The sequence below is a fragment of the Cryptomeria japonica genome, chromosome 5 (assembly GCF_030272615.1).
Source record: "Cryptomeria japonica chromosome 5, Sugi_1.0, whole genome shotgun sequence".
In the NCBI taxonomy this organism is placed as follows: domain Eukaryota; kingdom Viridiplantae; phylum Streptophyta; class Pinopsida; order Cupressales; family Cupressaceae; genus Cryptomeria; species Cryptomeria japonica.
Window position 1 is genome coordinate 473005679 of NC_081409.1, and position 21115 is coordinate 473026793.

Below are 21115 nucleotides of genomic sequence, written 5' to 3' on the forward strand. Positions count from 1 at the left end.
ATGATATGGACCTCCCTGTAGCATACAAATAAGCGGAGTCGAGGTATGTGAGGCGATTTCACCCTAATGTGAAGGCTCTTATCACAGACACCCAGCTAATTTATATGTTTCTAGATCATCAGGATCATTCCTACAAGTAGAAAACAAAGAAAATACTATGCCCCCAAACCTTGCTTCTCTTAGTCACAATAGACTTCCTCAAGTTACTCAGAGGGACAATAATCGAAAATCAATATAAAAGACAACATACAAAAAAAAATTTCATTCATAGCTCAAACTATTTAGTAATTGTTTTATGTTATGTTGTTTTGCTTGTGAACTTAGTGATAAACACTTTGGTAGTTAGGAGATAGGTAACTAACTCAGAGTGGACAACCAGGTTTCACTGATGGAAGAATGACTTGGTTGACACTACTTAGGATATGTAATATGCTCTGTCGAGTAACCTAAGAATAGAACGTTGATCAGTTTCAAGTCATGAGGGTTCCAACGAACCAGGATGTCACAAAAGTGACTGAAAATATGTACAAGCAAAAGCAAAAGATGCTTGAAAGCGGGAAATGCCAATGTTGTGTTGATAGATGGAGCGCTTGAGTACAAGAGGCGCCTGTTTGCCAGGTTTTCACCTGCTTGGTAGAGATTCATTTTTTTTTTACCAAGGTGCCTGTTTACCAGGTTTTCACTAGGGCAATTTCTCTCTTTATATATATATATATTTTTTTTTCTTTTTTTTTTTTTGGATTTCTTCAGGACTTTTTCTAATTTTTAGGATTTTTTTCAGGACTTTTTCCAACTGTACAAGTTTGCTGGAGCAGAGAGTGCTAAGTGAAGAATTTCTTCAAGTGGATGGTGTTAGTCAGTTCACGAAGCTATTCTCCTTCCGAGTTTGAGAGTTGATAGGCACCAGAGCCATATGCTGCAGTAACAATGTAGGGACCCAGCCAGTTGGGTTCAAACATCCCTTTATTGTCGCGAAACTGTTGATTTTTTGGATTTTCTCTTAGAACTAGGTCACCAACTTGAAATTCTCTTTATCAAACCTTCTTGTTATATCCTCTGGACATTCGCTTCTAATACACTCTAAGATGATCAAACGCCACTTGCTGACGCTCATCCAACAATTTGAGTTCTTGCAATCTAGATATTTTATGATCTTCATCAGTAACAAGACCTTGCAACGAAACTCTTAGAGATGGTATTTCTACTTCAATAGGTAATACTGCTTCGGACCCATACATCAAAGAGAAAGGTGTAGCTCCAGTAGGTGTTCTAATACTGGTTCTGTAAGCCCATAGTGCAGGATTGAGCTGCAGATGCCAATCCTTCCTAGACTTGTTCACTGTTCTGTGCAAGATAGTCAGTAGGTTTTTGTTAGACGCCTCAGCTTGTCCATTACCTTGAGGGTAATACACTGATGACCAGTGTTGCTTTATTTTGAATTTCTCACAAAGCTCATCCAGATCTTTATTCTTGAATTGTCCTCCATGATCAGTCACGATGGATGAAGGTATCCCATACCTGCAAATTATATAGTTTAGGATGATTAAGGCGACTTGTTTACTAGTTGCTTTGGTGAGCAGAATTGCCTCTACCCACTTGGTGAAATACTTAGTGGCAGTTATAATGAATTTATGTCCATTGGATGAAGTCGAATATATCTGACCAATAAGATCAAAGGACCATTGCTAAAAAGGCCAGTGTGTTATAAATGGTATGAGGTCCCTTGCCGAGGCATGTATGAGATTTCCATGAAGCTGAAATTTCTCCCAAGTCTTAGCAAATTTAATGGTATCTTTTTCCATATCTGGCCAGTAGTAGCCAGCCTGTAATAGTTTCCAAGATAAAGTAAAACCATTCGAATGAGAACCACAAATACCTTCATGGACTTCCGATAATGCACATTTATATTCTTCAGTTTCTAGACATCTAAGCAATGTACCGTCCAAACCTCATCTAAATAAATTGTTAGCTATGATAACATACCATGAAGCATTGCGAGTTAGGTTTCTTTTCTCATTACGAGTAAGGTTTTCAGGGATAATTTGATCGCATAGATAGGAATAGATGTGGCTGTATCGGGATGAGTCATGTCCAATAATAGAATAGACTATTTGGGTCTCAGGAGAATCATAAGTAGGGTAATATAACTCTTCCACTAGGAAATCAAAGGAAAAATTGGACTCCTATAGCTCAGTTATAGATGCCAAGGTGGCCATAGCATCTACTGCTCTATTTGTTGATCTAGGAATCTGTTGGAATGATACAAAAGCAAAGTACTTCTTGAAATCATCCACCATCCTCTTGTAAGGTGTCATTTTCTCATCTTGAGTTTGATATGTATCATTGATCTGATTGATGACCAGCTGAGAATCTCCATAGATATGTAATTCAGCCACCTTCCATTCAATAGCTAGTTTTATTCCATTCACCAAAGCTTCATATTCTGCAATATTGTTTGTGTAGGGAAATAGAATCTTATAATACTTTGGAATTGAATACTTCTGAGGAGTAATGAATAATATGCCAGCACCTAAGCCATTTTGAGTAAAGGAACCATCGAAGAACATCTTCTAGGGTTGTTGAGTAAGATGCATTATTGATTCATCTAGGAACTCGATGTGTAGTAGTTGAGTATCCTCAAGTGGAGCTTTAGCAAGTTGATCAACAATTACCTATCCTTTTATGGCTTTGCATTCCACATATTCAATGTCAAACTCTGTAAGGATCATAACCAATTTTGCCAATCTTTTAGTGAGTGTTGCTTTATTAAGAAGATACTTGAGTGGATCGATTTTGGCCACCAACTTGACTGAATGTGCTAGTATATATTGCCTTAGTGTCTATGATGCAAAGACTAATGCCAAACATGATTTTTCTATTATACTGTAGCTCATTTCATAAGACACCAATGTCCTGTTGATGTAATAAATAGCTCATTCTTTTTTGTTGTCATCCTATTGCACCAGAAGTGCTCCCAGTGATGAATTAGTTGCTGATATATATAAGATTAGTGGCTCACCCTAAATAGGTGGCATCAATATTGGTGGATTAGATAGGTACTCTTTTATCTGCTGAAGATGTTGTTCACACTGCTGATCCCATTTGTATATTATTCCTTTTCTCAATAATTTTGTAAAAGGTTGAGCCTTGTCTGCTAGTTGAGAAATGAATCTTCTAATGGATTGGAGATGTCCCTGTAGATTTCTCATTTTACTGATATTCTTTGGAGGTGGCATTTCCATTATAGCTTGGACCTTCTCAGGATCAACCTTGATACCCTTCTTTGAAATGATGTAGCCAAGTAGTTTACCAGATGTCACTCTGAATGCACACTTCTTTGGATTTAATCAGAGCTTAAACTTTTCCATTCTATCAAGTATAGGACCTAACTCTTGAATATGCGTTGATCTTTTCATAGTCTTCACTAAGGTATCATCAACATAATCTTCCATATTCTTATGCATCATGTCATGAAAGATAATTGTAACTTCTCTTTGATAGGTCGCCCCTACGTTCTTTAACCCAAATGGCATGACGTTCCATCAAAAGGTTCCCTACGCACAGGTGAAAGCTATCTTTTGTTGATCTCCAGGAGTGATTTTAATCTGATTGTAGCTGAAAAATCCATCCATTAGTGAGTACATCTCATACCCAGTCATCATGTCGACTATCATATCAATATTTGGCAATGGAAAGTCGTCTTTCAGACATGCTTTGTTGAGATCTCTAAAATATGTACAAACTCTGATAGATTTATCTGCCTTCGACATAGGCACTATATTGGAAATCCATTCAGCATAATCTATTGCTCTGATAAATCTAGCTTTGAGCAGTTTCTCTAGTTCAACTTTGACCAATAATGCTACATGCGGGTGCATCTTATGGAATTTTTGTTTAACTAGTTTTACTCCTGGTGTGATTGAGAGATGGTGTATAATGAGATCAAGATCCAAGCCTGACATATCAGAGTACGTCCATGCAAAGTTTATTTTCTTCTCTAAGAATAGCTGAGTTAAATCCTTCAATTCCTTTGCTAATAGTGATTGAGCTATGTGAATAATTTGTGGTGTCTCTTGATTCCCGATATTCACTGGCTGAGTTGGCTCGATCAATATGGAAGACCGCTCCTGAAAATGATTGGGTAGTATACCAAGTATCTCACCTTCAGGTGCTTCAAAGAGGTTTTCACCTTTAGGTATGTCCTTTATTTTCTCTTTTTTAGATTTTGACACCGCCACAATATGGTTTTTGCCATCAGATCTTTTATTTTTATTTTTCTTGTTTTTGTGACTAAGATACTTGATATCTGCTTCAGTCATATTTTCACTTTGTTCACTGGTGGAAGAGTTTATAGGTTTGAATGCATTGAGATAATAGGATAATGTATAGTCATTTGCAAAAGTAGGTATATCCATGGGTTGATTCATTAAAGTACAGTCAATCAATTCAGGATGTACTAAGGACAAATTTTGGATAGGTTCAAGAGCGTTCATGGTATTGTTATCACAACTATGGATTGAAAAGTCGAGTTCCACAATAATACCTTACGTAAGTGTCTCGAGACCAGGAAGATTCAGATCATGATTATTAAAGTTCACGTTAATATTTAATCGATCTAATCCAATAGCCATACTTGTAACGTCATTTACTATGTCGGACTGGACATCATATCATGGTTTAACATCAATAAGACTAGTAGACAACTTTTTATTGTTTGTATCAGATGATTCAGAATTTGGGGTTGAGTGGGTATCATCATGAATAGGACTGTCATCAGAGTCATTGGATGAAGTTTCCAAGTCTCTTTCAAGTGATTTAGTAAGCATATGTATGGTATCAATACTAACATCTTTAATGCTACAAGTTCCTTCATGTTGTGGTTCATTTGTCATTTGTATCTGACACACCTATTGACATGATCTCATTGTTTCTATGATTTTTTGTCATCTACTCCATTCAGCTTCTTCTAGACTGATGAGTGTTCTTTTTCTGTAGCTTCTAACTCTTCCTCTGTAGTGCTATAACTGATTTGTTCTATTTTAGGATAAGGGCACATAGATGAGAAGCTTTCTGGTATTGTTCCTTCTTTCAATCCTTGTTCATAATTTGCTTGCCTCTTTTGTCTAATTTCTCGTATTTCCTTCTCTAGTTTTATGTGCATCATCTCTTGAGTATCATCTATGGCACCTCTAGATTCTTCTAGAGTTTCTGTAGTGGATGTGTCTGAAAGATAGTCAGGACCCCATTCATACTCGTTTGAATTAGTCTCTGAATCATCTACTTGTTGCCTGCCAGTATATGTGACTAGAACTTTTAATGGTGTAAACAATTCTCTGATTCTTACAACTTCATCTCTTATATCCTTAAGAACCTCAACTTCTTGTATTATTGTAGCTGATACCGTCGAAGCTTGAGCACTGACTATTTCTTCTTTCTTGACTGTTGATTCCTCTTTCTCTTTTCTACACTCTAATTTTGTTTGTTTAGTGTCTGCTTCATGTAATGTTAAAGGCGATATCTTTTTCAAGCACTTAGACTTAGAAGCATGTTTTTGTTCTGATGTCTTTTTCGGATTGTATCCCAGTCCAACCTTATCATGTGTGGATTTGGTTTGTAGCTGAATTGTTTCAGTAATACCTTCTTTTTGTTTGCCCAAAGGATCGGTACCTGAGTACCCCATGCACTGAATCATTTTGTAACCATGACCATATTGGTTTGAGGAAATCTCACAATGTCGTACCTCCTCATTTGGACTATCTTCCTTAAAGAACCTATTAAGCACAACATCCTCTTCTATTTCATCCGCCAAGGAGGTAGAAGACTATATAAAGACACCATCATATATAGTATTCGGAGCTGAAGTTTGTGTTCTCATAGCCTCTGATGGCTTGCCCAACTATTTTAGTGATGGAGGGAGAGAAACTAATGATAGTACCAATTCTATCTTGTAGCCATCCATGCCGGTATCTGTAATCTTCAATCTCTTTTCTAAGTCTTTCATCAATGTTTCTGGGTCTTCATTTGGAGAGGCTACCCTATTATGAGGCACAAAAGTATCCACACCTTTTGTCAAAGCATTACAAATGACATTTGTATCAGTAGGAATACTGACTTCAGCTCTGTTATAAGGAAACTTTAAGCATTGGTGATATGTCTATGGTACTGCCTTCATTTCATGAATCCACGGCCTGCCCAGTAATATATTGTATGACAATGGAATATCAAGAACTTGGAAAAAGACATCTCTCTCTACCGGTCCCACTCTGATTGGTAATGGTACCAGACCTTTGGAGGTCCTCTCTTCCTCATCATAGGCTTTAATTGTTATTTTCTTGCCTGGATCAATGACATTTTCAAAGAATCCTAGTTGTGTAAGCAGATGATAAGTACAGATATTCAACCCTGCGCCTCCATCTATCAAAACACATTTGACTCTGTGTTTGTGGATCATGGCTTCAATATGCAATGGCTTGTTATGTGGATGATTTAACGAATTTTCATCTTCTTCAGAGAAGGTCAAATAGTGAGGTGAAGTCAGATGACCCACCATAGACTGAAACCGATCAATGTCTAAATCTTTTGGAACGTTGGTAGTGAGCAATGCTTTGTTTAGGATTTCCTTGTGAGCAGATAAGAGTTGTAGCAATTCAAAAATTGAAATTTGAGCATTTGTCCTTTTTAACTATTCAACCATGCTATATCCAGAGGATGATGATGAGGTTAATCTTTTAAATTTGTCCAAGGTTGATTCCTTTTGTTTGTTTGGCAAGGCTGTTGGATTTGATGTTTCTTGAGCCAGGTTGGAAGAACTAGCTCCTTGGAGGGTAACTTTCTTTTGAGATCTGGTCAAAGCTCTTGCATATCATGATTCATTTGGTTTATCTTGAACTATAATCACATTGCAATATTCTGAGTGTGAAGGTTCAATCATGTTGATAATGTTGTCCTAGCTGGCATAAGTATAATTTACTTTGGCACCTCCTTTGGTCTTTGAGGAATTAGCTTGTTCATAAGTAGGCAAAGGGTCTTTAAATTCTTTATGATCAGCATTGGTTGGATGATTCCCAACAACAACTTTACCAGCATCTATGAGATCTTGAATCTCATGTTTTAACTTCATGCAATTGTTTATGTTATGACCCTTATTCCGATGGAAGTCACAATATTCATTTTCTCTCCACCATCTCGATTTGACATTTGGATCATATGGTCTAGAGTTATCTGGTAGTGTTATCAAGTTGTTTGCCAATAGAGTTTTGAAAGTGGATTCATACGATTCTTCAAGAGGAGTAAAATCACGCTTAGGTTTGGAAAGCCAAGGCTTTTCTTTGAACCATTCCTTTGTTTTCTTTGGTGAATTCTCTGCTGCAATCTCAGCAGCTTTAAGTGCTTGTGTACCACTAGCCAAGTTGAATATTGTGGATTTTGAGTTGGTTTTGATAGTGTCTACTACTCCATCATTAACAACATTCTTATTGTTATCTTTGCCAAATTTCCAATACTTGTTCTTCTCTTTAGAGCTAGATCCTGTTTGTGTTTCTTTCCAAGGTGTGATATCTCCCTTCTTTATGAGCACATCTTCCATTCGAATGGAATTATCTACCATTTTGTTAAATGATGGGTGTACTTGCATTTGTACGCTATAGTTTAGTTCGGGGACCAAGCTATTGACATATATCCATTTTCTCAGAGTCTGGAATAGGTCATGGGTACCTAGAGAACATCTTTCTCCAGCATTGGAGAAAAGTAAGAAGAGGTTCCCCTGTTTTCTGTTGAGTATTACAAAGATTGATCATAGTCATAGGATGTCGAATGTTGTATGAGTATTGTTGTAAAAATAGTTGGATTAATTCTTTGAATGTTTTTAATCCTTTGGGTAGACTTGAGAACCATTCCATTGCTTGACCCCCTAAACTCCTTGGGAAGAGATGCATGAGGTACGTTTGATCATGCATGTATTCTATACAAGAAGCATTAAATTCCCTAACATGATCTTGAGGATCTGAGGTACCATCATATTTGTCAAATTTTGGGATTTCCACTCATGAAGGAAATGGAGGCATGTGTAGATTCTTGTCAAATGGAAAGGGACATATTGTTTCCAGAGAATATTGTTTCGGGGACTTGTCCTTATTTTTTAGTTCTGTGACCTCCATCCGCAAAGCTAGTAACTGTTTGTGTACCATGAGTATAGGTGAGTCTTCCCTTTTAGTAACAAGTGTCTGAACATCATATCCAATAGGAAGTTTGGCACCTTGTTTTGCTAGTTCTAAGAAATAGTCTTCCTTCTCTCGGGTCATGATAGTTTTCATCATTTTTCTAAAGTCTTTGTCCTTTTGATAGTCAAGGATTTCTTTTTCTGGAGGTTCAAAGTCTTCGTCAATCTCACTTGATGATGAGGAGTCATTATGATTTTTGGGAATATTACGGTCATTTTTATTTCCATCATTGTATTCTATCTCATGTATAGTGGGAGATTTCGGTTCATCAAAAATTGGTCTGCCTGATGACAATGACATGTCAGTGAGTGGATCCTTCACGTAGAATGGATTATCTTGATAGGTGAAGGTTTGTTCTTTGCCTTTGGCTTGTTTCTTATGAGAACTCTTGGTTTGAATAGGCATCTTTATGGATATGTGTGACCTAAATGTGTTTGTGATGCAGAGGTCAAGATTAATTTCAGAGCTAGTTTTTTTGTTTAGAGTATTGTTTAAGAGAAACAACTGAGATTTAGTCTGATTTCAGGAACGATCTATCCTACCTAAGACGTTATCTAAGTTGATTCTAATCATAGTGTAAGATTTAGTTTGGTTTCAGGAATGATCTATCCTGTATAAGACGTTGTCTAAGTGACTAAAATTTGATAGGTAGTTGATTGAACTAGCTAAAAGGTGATCGACCAAATCGTGCAACGCAACTGGCAGAGGTACACTGTCTTGATTTGTTTATGCTCAAGAAAATGATAACCAGTATTATGTTTGCTGTAAGCTATTTTTAGGAAAGTTTGACTATTCTGTTCTGACAAAACCAAAGACTCGTATGACAAGATTTTCTGAACTGGACGATAATTTAGCAGCTGCAGGATGACAATAGTTATATTTCGTACGAGTTGTTGCCTCGTACCATCTGACAAATGGGCATGTGCAGGATGACAAAAGACTCAGAGAAGTTATGTTTCATATGACACAGGATACAGAGTCAGACGACAAAATAAAATGACTCATACAACACAGGATTGGGTCTAGGGTGACAAACCAGAAAACTTGTATGACACAAGATGTGATATAGGACGATGAATTATCAAACTCGTACGACTGTTCGTAGGACAGAGCTTAGAAATTTTGAGTTTTTCTGATTGTTGAGTATGATAACTGAGTATGACCAATTCTGAGATGGACTAATTTTTTACCAGGATAGACTAGTTTCTAACTCAAACAGATTTTCGACTTAAAAATAGACTAGTTTCTGATACAGACAGAGTTTCGACTTAGGATGGACTAGTTTCTGACACAGACAAAGTTTCGACTCAGGATGGACTAATTTCTGACACGGACAGAGTTTCGACTCAGGATGGACTAGTTTCTGACATGGACAGAGTTTCAACTCACTGAGTTGTTTCTGGTCTTCACTAATTTTTGGTATTTCAGTTTTTATTTCAGGGATGAAAACACAAAAAACAAGTAGTATGTATAGTGACTCCAATCACAACATGCAAACCCTAAGGAATTTGGTGAGGAAAAAAAACCTTTTCTTGTAGACTTAGGTACACACCCAATAGCTAATTAGAATATGGCCACTAAGTCTCACGCAATGGATTCTCAACGCCGTATTATCCGACTCCAAACACTAATGGAGGCACGAAATGACAAGTATCTTAGGAGAGTTACTATCTCTCTTGCACAAAGATTATCCCCCTTTCAGAGATGAACCAGGTAGCTTCTAATTTTAAATTAGATTTAGTCAGGGATCTGTTTGGTGTGTCGAGGTATAAACTCAATTGAGAGGTCTCCCAGCCTTGAAAACCAAGGTTTAATATACCCAAAGGTATGGAGGAGAGCTATTCCCAAGCACTACCATTGACTTGATTTTCATCAACTCACATTTATTTTATAGTGGGTTGGAGTACTTGGCATCTAGCCGTTCCCACTTAGGTCGTTCCCCTCACACTGGTCGTAACAGCTTTAAGATTTTTTCAACCCCTCGAGAGGGTAGCCTGCTAAAGATGTACAAATCTCAAACAAAGAAAAAGCTTCAAGGGTCTGGATTTCTGATTGTCTAGAAAAAGACAAGAGCATACTCTCCTACCTCTCAGAATCTTCTAAAAGCACAAAAAGATAAATTTGTTCTTTAACCAGATAGCAAGTTAGGTTCCTAAAAATGAATTTAAAGAATACATGATGTTTAGTCGATTCTCCTTAGGCAACCTACAAAGACAATGAATCAGTAGTCATATTGTCTTTGTGCGACAAGCATATTCTTCAACAAGCGTTCTGCAAAAACTAGTTAGGCTGTGAAAAAAATTCTGAGATAGACAGATAAACAATTAGGGTCAGTCATCAGAATAATCAATCAGAAATGAGAAAATTATGAAATTTGCCTTTTTTTACTAGAAAATATAGAATTGTACGACAGACACTTGACTTGTACGAGACAGGGTGCAGTATCATACGAAGGAATATTGCTGATGATGCCTGCTCATACGACAGAGAACTTTTGCTCATACGACAAAGGATTTGCTTGTACGATAGGATTTTTGCAATCCGTGTGACAACTGCAGTTTGTCGTTTCAGCTTGTAAAAATTGTCGTACGAGATGTATGGACGAAAGACCAAAAAATCTGAAACCTGGAAAATAACAAAAAATAAAGAAGTCAGTCTTGGAGGCCGAAAAATGGTAGTCTTCGGGCCCCATGATGGGTGCTAGAGATGTGTGTGTGAAAAAGTGAACCTAGTAGCTACAAGCAAAACACTTCAATTACGTCATTATATGCATGGTTAGTAATCAATAATCAATAAGAAATAAACCATAACAAAGCGACTAATTGCCTTCTAAAAGATGTGAGTATAAGATTGCTCTCAGATTTTTATAAGCAATACGAGTGACTAGACTACACCAAGACAAAGGATTTAATCTATATGATATTAAGCTATATGGATGCAAGATGGATGAATAATTCAAGCAATAATAATCAATTCAAGCAACAATGGATGCAAGCAATAATGGATGTAAAATGGATGCAAATAATCTAAAAAGCACAATAATCTTCAATGACTCCAGAGTGAAATTAGCGTGATAATAATCTCCAAGCGTGTTCTCAAAAATCTCTGGGATGAATTGGAATGAGAGCTGAAGACTGAATTTATAGAGAATCACAACAGAAAAAGCTCAATTTAGGATTAATTGAAATAATTGAGAAATCATGTTTAGTTAACCTTGAGATAGATTCCAATTATAGTTTAATTGAAATGCATTGAAATTAGAAGTCCAAGTTGCATTGGAAAATAATAATAAATTAATTCCATGCATATAGGATAAAAATAGATAATTCTTTAATTTATTCAAGAAAAGGGTCTTTTCAATGCAACTGAACTTCTTTTTCTAAAAAGCTTTGAGTTCCAATTTTAGAGAATAATTCAATAATTCAATTAAATTGCTTTTCTAATTTCAAGTTCTAAATTTAGAAAAAGAAATAATATCTCAAGTTTGATTTCTCTCTCAATTCAATTCTTTTTTTGTTTTATTTTCAATTCAACTCTTTGTAATAAATTAATTCATCTTTTGTAATAAATTAATCCTTTTTGCATGATTGAATGGCAAATTTATTAATTAATTAAATATGTAAGGATATTTATGGGATAATTGATCAAAATGATATTCTTGGAAATGATTTGATTAATTAAATAAATATTTAATTAATATTGAGTAATTGATTTGCCATGTGATTTTTGATAATTAAAGAATTAATAATGTGCTCAAGATTGATTTAATTGCCTTTGTTTAGGACCTTGGTGATGTTGTCGAGATTAGGGGCCCATGGTTTAGATGACCAATTTTAGTGTATTACACTATCAATAGCCTTGCCGAATTATTTATTTTAGTATAACTATATGAGTCTATAAGAAGTATAAATTCTACACCGAAGGTCGATGCTACACCAAAATAAAGGACATCAGAGAAGTTGAAAACAACTATACCAACAAGGGCTTGTTTTTTTGTTATAGTTGAAAATAACGGGGATGGCAGAAATGATTTTATCGAACAAGCAAGTTACACCGAAAAGATCAAGTGATAATGAAATAAGATTTGAAGTTCTCTAACATTAATGTGTGCCAGCCCAAGGTCATGTCACATGAATTTTTGAATTCAATCATTTAATGACAATTTTGTAAATGATGCAAACTAATTCATGAAAGTTTAAAAGACGGATTCTGTGTTATTCCAGCCACTGTGAGATATTTAGACAAAAGAGGCAAGAGTAATTGGTGTTGGATATTTTTGGACATTGTTGCTGCTAGGATATGTTGTTTTCATTTATGTCAACATATTCCTATGATTTTCTCTGGTGATTACAGATTGAGAAGATCTTATGATCTAGTTTGCAATTTTGTTTTTGTTGTATTGGTGCTTTGAATAGTTCAGTATGTCCTCCGATATATTCCAGTGTGATCTGATATTGAGATGAGATTTTGGGATATTTTTTGGGACGGTCTTGTATATCTTTATTTTAGATGGATCATGTTTTGGTGCTCCGCAAGTTATCTTTCTTCATAACAGTTGTTGATTGGTTGTATTTTGACATTGACAGATGAAGATTTGATAAGTGGTGTTGGTGCAGCTATTGCTTATGATTCTAACATGCTTGCTAGTTTTTCCTAATTGTGTCCTATTTTTTTTGATGATTTGCATTGATTGTTGTGCGAGTTATTGGTGGTTTTCATGAACCGGTGATGATTTTCGTGTTATGCGATATTTCTGGTGGTGTAGCATGTTGTGGTTGATCTTGGCGTAATTTTCGGTCGTGTTGAGCATTTGGGAATTTGAATTAGGTCCATGTTATGTCATGAAAATAATAATATTGTTATGGTGGTCAATCTTTGTACCATGTAATATAATTTTGTAATTATGAGTTGAGGGTTTAGCCGACCATGTTGTCAAGGTTCATGATTTGTATATATCAGTGATATATTCATGTAATTTACTGATAAGTGTCGTGTCTATAGTATCAAAGAGTGGTGTATGTATGAATAGTGATTCATCCTTTGGTATTGTGATTGAGCAGAGATTGGTGTTGTAGAGCAGATATTTGTGCTTCACTAAAACTGTAATCAAGCATTTGGAGATGTTATTCTTTAAGTTCATTCCTTCTAGATTGTAGTCCAAATTTTTTTGTAAGACAGTGAGACTTCCCTAAGGGTTGTAGCCTTCCAGGTCATTGTATTTGAGCAGTGAGCTCTAGGAAGTGTGCCCGAATGCATGTGCATTCCCTATTGTAATATTCTCACATACTTCTACAGAGTATCATCTTACTATGGGTTGGTTCCCACCATGGTTTTTTCCTTAACTGGGTTTTGCACATCAAAATCTTGGTGTTGTGTGTTGTGCTTTCAATTTTCTTATCTTTGTTATTGAAACAATTTAACATATCTGTGTTTATAGCTAAGTTTGCAGATCTGGTGAAGACCGATTCACCCCCCCTCTGTCTTCCTTCATTATTATTGCAAACAATTGGGAGCAAGAAGCAAGCAAAGATCTAGAATTGGTGTTCTGATTCAAAGTAAGTGCTTAATTCTGAGAAGTACCTTGTTGATTCAATTGCTCTACTTGCGCTATAATGGAAGGTTCCTATAAGAAACCTAGGGCTAGAAAATAGAAAGAAAAGGTCACTAGAGTAGAGAGCCCTTAGTAAGCCAAAGCTAAAAAACAAAAGAAGGGAGGCATCTAAATCATGACTTAATGGACTAATTTCTGGATTCCAGCCCTAAATCAAAAAGATCTTCTCAACTGAAATTAGAAATCTTAGGGGATAAATATGAAGACTTAGGGGATATATGGATGTTAATGAGGGGATATGAATTGATGTTATATCATTATAGAAAGAGAAATAGGGCAGAGCCCATATGCAACCCATGGGTCTACAACATAGGAAAACTGGTAGTTCCAAATATCTTTGTGAGTGTCAACTTCATGATTATGTTGGCTAAGAACTATGATCCCAATACTAAAACAATTTATGACGCTGTTGGGAAACCACTAGTACCTATAACTAGGGACTTCATTTCCCAAGTGTTTGATCTAGACTTAACCCTAGATCAACCAATTGATGTCACACTCCTAGGAAATGAGTACTCCAGGCTTAAAGATGTATACAAAAGATGGAGATTGTTGGCTCATAGACCAAAGGATGGAAACAATCTTAGGATATTTGAAGAAAATGATGAACCTCCATATGATTTAGATTTATTTGAAGAATATTTCAGGTATACCTATTTTTCCATTTCTCAGATTATGGGAATTGAGGCTAGTATTTTAATGGATATGGCACCTATGATATTGGTTGTAGATGTGCAAACACATGATGCTTGAACTTTTGATTATGTGTCATTGATGGAAAATTAGATTAACCATGGGTTGGAAAGAATCAAGAATAACCCTAATGAAATTCATTTCAGATATTTTCTGTGTTGATGGATATGCTATTGTGTGTTGGGAAAGGATTAGGTTTATGGGCTGACAATCTTAGAGTCATATAATATGACACACATGGAATGTGTAAAAGTTGGTGCAAATGTTAACAACCATATGGGATCAAAGGTGTCTATGATCCCAATACATGTGCTTTGAAGAATATTTTTTAAGACCTTGTATCACCTTCTAGGTCATTCATGTAATTACATCCTAACTCAATAAGTTAAAAAGTTTCTTAGGCCAAAAGAATATGATGAGCGACAATTAGTCAGCCACAATCAAGAATAATGGTATTCTTTCAAGGATTATACAAAGATTGGGATATATGGATTTGAGGGTGCCCCTCTGCTGCTTCCAAGAATAATGCTAGACAAAATTGCTTACCTAGAGATTGTGAGGCAACTGGCCAAAGCAAGCTTTACACACCTTGGAGCGCATGAGAAACAATCCCTCATGCCTGGGTACTTGTGCTTTGGAGAATTTACAATTTTTTCAACTAAAGGATATGACCTCATTAAAAACAAATTTGCCTATTATGGCCTAACAGAAGATGAACCTAGGGTTGGTTTCGATCTTGAAGGATTCATTAGCTCAGCTAAGTAGTCACAAAATTTTTTCTCTTATGAGCATGTGCCACTTGAATAGAAATATTTGATTAGGAATTTGGATGAGGTGCATGCTATGGATAAATTGAAGGCTTATGAAAAGATTTTTAGGGCAAAAGAATGGAAGAAGAATCATGATTTGATGAAGTCTGATGCTTATTCTAGCATTAAAGATCCTATTGCTCTTATAAATGCAAAGATCACTCATCTTGATGAAAAAATTGAACGGGTTCCTCCAAGTGTTCTAAGCATAAATGCAAGAAGACCTCTGGGAAGAAGTATATAGGTTGTGACACCTCTTGTCAATCTATCACCATAGACTGCTCCCTCAGTACAAAGTGATGTAGAGGACATCTGGGAGCATGACCCACCTCATGTTCCAAGTGAAGAGGAGATTGTAATAGAGGACAGATATGAAAGAGAGGATATTAGGTAGTTGGTTGGTGAGAAGTTTATTTCAGATGATGAATTTTTCCTCACAAGAATTCAAAACATTCTTATAAAAATATAGGGGGAAATTACTTAGACAACAGGTTGATGAGATCACCCATGAAAATGAAAATGAATTTCTTGAGAATTTTGGTGCATCAGAACCTCATGAATAAGATAATAAGAGCAATAAAGGCTAAATGAAACACATGAGAATGTGACCTTTCAATCTATGTAATAGGGTAGTCTTGTTTGTTTCATGTTTGATTTGCTTGTAATAAACCCCACCTTGTTACCCAATGACATGGATTTGGCAAATTGATAAGCCACCATGGGCATATGGGCCTAGGGGTATTTGGTTAAGTATTTTTCTAGGTGTTTATTTGTTGGAGATTTCTTAGGAATGTTTAGGACATGTTGAAGCACCTCTAGGTAGGCAGATTTAACATATGTCAAAATTTGCTCAAACTTGACAACTTTTAATGATAACTTTTGGTTGCAAATAGAAACTTACTTCCAACGGTCACCATAGTTTAAAAGGTGGTTGATAACCATTTAGGAGGGTATAAAATTTCATCTCCAATCATCATTGGGGGGATAAAATAATGTTGTAAACTTTTGGCATCATTGAAGTAATATATTTCTGAGAATTTCCTGCAATTTCGTTATTCTACACAGTGTACCATACTATATGATCAATTTGGAATTAAAACTAGTGGGATGTGTTAGAGTGGAAAATCAGATTTCATATGAATCAATTTTGAGGTCCTAATTCACCAGGACAAGGAAGAAATCGGCAAATTTCTGGAAGTGTTCTAGATTTGACAGTTTTGTTTAGGGTTTTGCAATGAAATGGCCTTACCTTGTTGATCCTTCATTGGTGGTTCATGCCTATGAAGGGGATGCAAGTATGGCCAATTTATTTTATGATTTTAAAGGCCTTTTTCAGGTTAGGACTAGTTGGAGGTGAGGGTTTGATGCATTAAGGTGGGAAACTCCATGTCGCCACCGGCAAGTGTAAGCAAACAGGTCTCACATCAGGGGTTAAAGGTCTGATCATGGCCTAAGACTTAGAAATTGGTGTATTTGAAATGGATTAAGAGTATTCCTTGAGTTTCTTTGGTGAATTAAGGTATGTGTCTACACACTCCTTTGTAAAATAGGCCTAATTGGGCTATACCGGTATCCTAACCAAAGTAGGGTTTGGATTCTTGTGTTTCCTACCAATAAGAACCCTTAGGATATGTTTTGCAAATCCCAAAAGGGTATCCAAATCCAATATTTTTCATTTGGTCTTTTGGAGAAATAAAGAGTTAAGTGTGGAAAACCGGTCTGGCAGGGCTACTAAGTTTTGTAGGCCTTGTTGCAGTAGTTACCCAAACTGGTAGAGGGAACCTGAATTCAATGATTGAAGGAGTTCTCCCAGACCTAGGGAACTTACAATCAAACCATAGATAGCCATTGTTGACAATAGAGACCTTGTACCGGTAAATGAAAGAGACCTTGTACCAATAGTCTTTTGTTTGGAAGAAAGGGATGTGGGACTTGTCAAACTGATATTCCTTAACCCTTGGGAGTACCGTGTGATTGCTAAGCTCCTCAGTGTGTTCTTAGATTAGGGAAACCTATTCTATACCTATACCAAAACTCTACATTAGATTGGTATCAGATCATGGGAGGAATCCTTTTGGGAAGAAGAGTAGTACATGTTAGCAGAAGAATCAAAGGGTGAGGCTAGAAGAATGCCTCCAAAGGTGACAAATGTGGAAATTTCCAGGATGGTGCAAGAGAACAAAGAAGAGAATGATCAGCTTAAAAGGTTGATTGAGAACTTGGAAGTCAAGTTGGAGAGAGGACCTGATGGCTTGAAGGAAGTGGGAGAAGAAGAGGAGAACCCAGAAGGGAAGGAAGAAGAGGAAGTTCCTACAGAGCATAGGTACTTGGTCAATGCCTTTAAGTCTATGGAGAGGAGAACCATGGACCAGAAATCAAACCTTCCTATTTTTAGTGGGAAGATGGATGTCAATGGAGTGATGGACTAGATAGTGTCCTTAAACAACTTCTTTGAATGTGAAAACATTGCTGACAACCAAAAGATGAAGATTGCCAAGTCAAGAATGCAGGGAGCAGCCCTAACATGGTGGAATTTTGTGCAAGGAGAAAGAGAGAAAGAGGGAAGAGGAATGATCACCTCTTGGAAGAAGATGATTACAAAGATCAAGGTAGTATATGTACCTGAGGACTATGAAGTCCAATTACATAAGAGAAGACAGAATCTTAGGCAGAAAGAGATGGATGTGTGTGCCTATATTGAAGTATTTCAGAAATTGAGTATAAAGTCTAAGAAGGTTGAAGATGAAAGTGAAAGAGTGGCAAGGTATCTAAATGGCCTAAGGTGGAACATACAAGAAGAGTTGAACCTCTTGTGCCCTGGCACTATTCATAGATGCTATCAATTAGTTTTAAACGTAGAGGAGAAGCTCAAAATAAGATAGAAGCAGAGTAGTAGAGGAAGGGGTAAGCAACCAAGAGGAAGGAGAAACTTCAGAGGAAGAGGATCAAATATTGAATTTCAAGGAGAGAGAATTCAAGACTCCTCAAGGAATGATAGCAACAAAAAAGGCAAATTTAGAGGTAGAAGGCCAAATTTCAGAGGAAGATCATTAGGAAGAGGAGCAGGACCAATAAAATATTTTAACTGCAACCAAGAGGGACACATTGCCAACAGATGCCCAGAGAAGATGGGGTCTAGTTCCCAAGGAAAAAGGAGAGACAATCTAACCCAAGAATCGAATTACCAAGGCAGTAGTAAACCTGATTCATATGGTTATCCAAAGACCGAAGAGGCACTAATGTTGAGAAGAACCCTCTTGAAGGTACCAACACCTATGGAGCCACCTCAGAGGAAGACTATCTTCTTCACCACTTGCCAATTAGGAGAAAAGGTATGTAAAGTTCTGGTTGACTTAGGGTCTACTGAGAATTTTGTGTCAATATAAATAGTAGAGAAGTTGAAATTGAGAAGGATACCCCATCCATACCCCTATGAGGTGTCTTGGCTCACAAAAGGGCAAAAAAATCTTGTAGAAGAGTAGTCATGGGTACAATTCTAGATAGGAGCATATAAAGATAAGATTTTGTTTGATGTTATTAACATGGATGCTTGTCACCTCTTGTTTGGAAGACCATGGCAATATGACCTCAAAGCACACCATGATGGCTATAGGAATACCTATTCCATCACAAAGAATGGCAAGGTCATAGAACTACTACCCCTTACTAAAAACAATGAAGAGCAGAAAGAAATTGAGTCCAAAGTGATGATGATGGAGGGAAAACCATTCCTCAAGGAGATAAATATGGAAGAAGGAATATGGTTTGTATTGCTTCCAATACCAACCTCAAAGGGGAAGCCTGCTACAGATGATAGGGCATAAGGAAAGGACAAGGATCTCAGTCCGGAAGTCAGTCTGAAAGTGAAGGAGACCATTGGAAGATACCAAGGAATAGTGGCAGATGGAGTACCAAGGATTTTTCTGCCAATGAGAGAGATCAATCATTGTATTGACTTGATCCCAGGGGCCACATTACCTAACAAGGCTATATATAAACTCATGCCACAACAAAATGAGGAGATGGCAAGGCAGATTCAGAAGTTGCTAGATTCTAACCTGATTGGAAAGAGCCTTAGACCATGTGCAGTACTTGCTATTTTGGCACCCAAAAAGGATGGAACATGGAGGCTTTGTACTGACTCAAGAGTTCTCAACAAGATCACCATAAGGTATAGATTTCCAATGCCTAGGATAGAGGATTTGCTTGATTGTTTGGGGGGTGCAAAATATTTTTCTAAAATTGATTTAAAGAGTGGATACCACCAAATTAGAATTAGGCCTGGTGATGAGTGGAAAACAACCTTCAAAACAAATGAAGGGCTGTATGAGTGGAAGGTTATGCCATTTGGTTTGTCTAATGCCCCAAGTACATTCATGAGACTCATGAATGAAGTTTTGAAAGAATTCACAGGGAAGTTTGTAATAGTGTATTTGGATGATATCCTAGTATTTAGCAGGACAAATGAAGAACACTTGAGGCATCTAGACATGACTTTGAAAAGGTTGAGTGAAGAGGAATTTATGATCAATATGGAGAAGTGTTTGTTCATGCAGGAAGAGCTCATCTACCTAGGATTTGTGATCTCCAAAGGTCACTTAAAGATGGATCAGGATAAGGTAAATGTAATTCTTTCTTGGTCTACTCCTAAGACTATTGGTGAAGTTAGAAGTTTCCATGGATTAGCCAAATTTTATAGAAATTTCATAAGAGGTTTCAGTCAGATATGTGCTCCAATGTTGGAAACCATAAAAGGTGGTCAAAAGTGCAGGTTTTCTTAGACAAAGGAGGTGGATGAGGAATTTGAAACTCTCAAGAAAAAGGTAGCTCAACAACCGGTACTTGCTTTACTTGATTTTAACAAAGTTTTTCAGATTGAATGTGATGCTAGTCATGTGGCCATAAGAGAAATAATAAGCCAAGAAGACAGACCTATGGCATTCTTTAGTGAAAAACTCAATGAGGCAAAGAGAAAATATTCTTCTTATGACCTAGAAATGTATGCACTAGTTCAGGCATTGAAAAAATGGAGACACTATCTGCTACCAAAGGAATTTGTGGTCTATACTAAAAACCAAGCCTTGAGTTTCATTAATAGCCAAGAAAAGATAAGCCATAGGCATATGAAGTGGGTAGAATCCCTACAAGCCTTACCTTTTCCATAAAACACAAGAAAGGAGTAGCCAACAAAGTGGCTGATGCACTGAGTAGGAGAGTACTAACCATATCTGAAATCTAATTAGAAAGCATTGGGATTAATGCAATGAAAGATATGTATGTTGCAGATGAAGACTTTAAGGAGATTTACGAGACATGTACTGAATTTGGTGAAAGGTATCATGTGGATCTTTTTAATTTTCTAATCCAAGATGGACTTCTTTTCAAAGGTGGGAAATTGTGCATACCAAAGTGCTCAATGAGGACTAATATCATCAAGGAAAATCATAATGGAGCTATGGCGGGTCATTTTGGTTTGGACAAGACACTTGAATTGGTAAGAAGGCACTACTTTTGGCCCAAATTGCAGGTTGATGTAAGAAAGTTTGTAGATGCATGCACCATTTGCCAAAAGGCAAAAGGAAGAAGTACTAATGCTGGTCTCTATCAAACCTTACCCATTCCCTCGAGATATTGGGAAAGTGTGTGAATGGACTTTGTAATGGGTTTACCTAGGACCCAAAAGGGGTTTGACAATGTATTTGTGATAGTGGATAGGTTTAGTAAAATGGCACATTTCTTGCCATGTAAGTCCACTAGTGATGCATCTTATATAGCAGATTTGT